The following is a 3,291-nucleotide window of genomic DNA, read 5'->3' on the forward strand; positions in this document are numbered from 1 at the left end:
AAAAAAAAAAAAAAAAAACTCATCACATGCATCAGATTAAATTGCTCCTTTTTCCTGAAAATAAAATAGAGACTTGTCTCCTCTGTAATGGAATTCAACCCTCGGCTCTTATGAATCAGGACCAGATTGTAACATTCTTGTCCAATAAGTGTGGAATTATTTCCAGCCAATTCAGAAGCTGTTCACTTTCAGTTATTTAGATCATTAACGAAATTAAAATATAGGGAAGAAGACCCAGCTTTCACACAAATCAGGGGAGAGAGGGAAGAGAAAAGGGGTGAAAACCTGCAGGTGGGAATCAGTTAGACTAGCTCACAGCCTTTGCATACTCTAAGACTCATTCAAAGGACCAGATCCAACTCCAACTCATATTCCCACTCATCACTCATTCCCTAAGACCTCATATTCCTCTCGCAGAAAAAGTCACTTTAGGGCAGGCAAGAGACAACATAGACTAAGAAGGAAGGATGGTGCCTGCCACTTGCCAGAGATTTTGTATATTTTGAAGCTCTTTAGTGTACATGATTCTGTTCAAGCTTTGTACCAGCCCTACAGATGAAGAAGCTGCATTCCCAAGAAGTTCTGTGACTTATACCCAAGTTTGTGGGGATTTTTCCCTAATAATAATATAGGGGAAGGATTCAAATTCAAGCTTTGTGGTTCCAGTACTAAAGCTCTTCATTACACACACACACACACACACACACACACACACACACACACAAATTATATTGGAAATACCCCCAGGAAATTCCCTGTCACTTGAATTCAGTAAGAGAAATCTAGCAGAAAGAAATTAAATTTTCTGAGCACCTGCTGCAAACCAAGCACTATGCTGGGCCTGTTCTATGCACCACACTCGCACAATGGAGGCTCTGCAATGGAGATACTATTTTATGGGGAGATGGCCCCAGTTTACAAATGAGGAAACTGGGTCACAGTAAAGCAAAGTGACTTGCATGGGCTTCAGTTTCCTCATCTATGAAATTGTAGGATGGAATTTGAGGATCTATAAGGTCTTTTCCATCTCTAAGATCTGTGATTCCAAGACAAGTAAAGAAGCCACCTTACCCAGGCCGTGGAAGGAACACCTGGGTCTCATCTTCCACGCTCACTGGCTCTCTCCCTGGTGCGCGGGGGCCAACCCCCATTGCCTGAAGCCCTCCTAGGCCAGAGGGGGAGAGGGCTCCTCTGAGAAGCGAGAAGCCCCGTGGAAATTTCTTTTGTCCCTCTCCAGGTGAAAGATCTCCATGATGCTCAGCACTCAGCCCGGACCCACTAGCCCACGGATTCCCATGGAAATGCGGCTCCCAGCCAGGCAGCCCCATATGCTGAGTGGGAGGCCCACATACACACAACCGAAACAAACTTCCTGAGAGCCCCATGGAGACACCCACTTTCTGTGCGCCTCTCCACAGCCCACTTGTCTCGGTCCTCCACTCCTCACAGCAAGAGCCACAGCCCCAGAGACCAAGCCACACCGCAGAGGGCATTTATGGAAGTGTCTGGCCCAACCAAGGTTAACTTCCCTTTCCTGATATTAATAAGAGCAGCAGCTGCCGCCATCTGTGCTCTCTTACCTCGTGCCACCCATGGCCCCCAGTGCTTTGTCTTGCCCGCCCCAGTCAGTCCTTTCCATGACTCTGTGCTGCGGGCACTGCTTGTTATCGCTGTTTTACGGGTTTGAAAACTGAGGCTCAGAGGTTAACTGGTTAAAGTCACACCACTAGGAAGTAAAGGACTTGGGAGTTGCATCTAGGTTTTTCTGACCTGACAGCCTATACTCTTAGCGGCTGGCAGCGGGCCCGGTGCTCACCAAGCACCTGCTGGAAAGCGGGGGTGTCCATATGGTAGAAAGACAGGAGCCCTACAAGGGAAGAGTGCCTGGGCTTTGGGAGGAAACACACAGGGCTGCAAACAGGCTACAAGCAAAGCAGTGCTCAAAACATGAGGGAAACCGTGCACACAACCCTGGGGAGACGAGCAACGCCCTCGCCAAAGACTGGAGGTGAAGCGGGACATAGGGTGGGTGGGACCTGGTGTTTAGGGTTAGAGGAGCTTCTTTTTTCCTGAGTGTCCATTTACTGTACAGTCAAAATTTACAAATTTCAAAAAATACAAGGGAATCATCTCCAGAGAAGGTCTTAAGAGGGAAAAGGGGTGGGGTAAGCCAAGTGTAGAGAAAGGGAGGGTGGAGGTGGGATAAGCATTACAGGATAAGGGAACAGCATATGCAAAGCCCTGAAGTCTGACGCACTGAAGGAAGGCCAGTGTGGAAGACTGTGATGAGGTGAGTCAGAAGGCATAGGCCTGGAGAGCCCTGGAGGACCTGATCATACCAAGTTCTGAAGGCTATGCTCGGGGTGTTCTGTCACTTTGCAAGCACCATGGGAAGTTACTAAGCTGGCAAGAGACAAGAGCAGTTTCTCATTTTGGAAAAGTCATGCTGGCTGTTGTGCAGAGGGTGGATGGGGGCTTGGGGGAGCGGGAAGCCGGGAGATGAGTTATGAGGCTAATGCGTCCATCCAGGTGAAAGTGAAATGGTAGCAGATTATGGTGGTGAGACATGCAGTGAGTCCGGTGACATTTTTGGCAGGGACTGGGATGGGGGTAACAAATAAGACTGGAAAGAGCTGGAGCCACATACCTTCCCATCTCCACCTCGCAGAAGCTCCAGGCATGAGGAGGTGGGGGTCTCAGCCTCTCCGACACTACTCCCTCACATATGCAGAAAGCTAAGCATAGTCTGGGTACCTGCTCCCCGAGCTTTCACTCTCATGTGGGACCCTTTCCACTGAGAGCTAAGTGGCAGTCCCCAACCAGGGCTCCCTGGAGCAGGGGGAGGGTGTCACACTCCTGAGAGGAAAACAGATAAAAAGCAGATGAGAGGACAAGAAGTTGCCGATATGCCTCACAAAAGAGAGAAGCTTCAGATATCAAGAGGCAGGGAGACCCAATCCAAACCCAGCCCAGCTCCAAATAAATGTTTTCTAATTGAAGAAAAATCCTGATACGATTACAAATATATACCCAGTCATTTCTAAATGCCATCCTTTATATCATCTCAACTTTTCTAGGGAGGATCAATAGACACATTTGCCCTTATCAAACTCTTGATTCCAGAAAGAGGAACAGAGATGATGACTCCATCCAGGGAGGCTCCATGCCTGGCAGAGACCACGGTGAGGTCCCAGGTCACTCCCCACTTTCAGACCAGCCAGAGCCCTACACAGCCGTCCCCACTAACAGTTCACAGAACAGCTCCCTTTTCTTTTTTTTTTGGGGGGGGGG

Source organism: Lipotes vexillifer, unplaced genomic scaffold (genome assembly GCF_000442215.2).
Source record: "Lipotes vexillifer unplaced genomic scaffold, Lipotes_vexillifer_v1.1 scaffold217, whole genome shotgun sequence".
Lineage (NCBI taxonomy): Eukaryota > Metazoa > Chordata > Mammalia > Artiodactyla > Lipotidae > Lipotes > Lipotes vexillifer.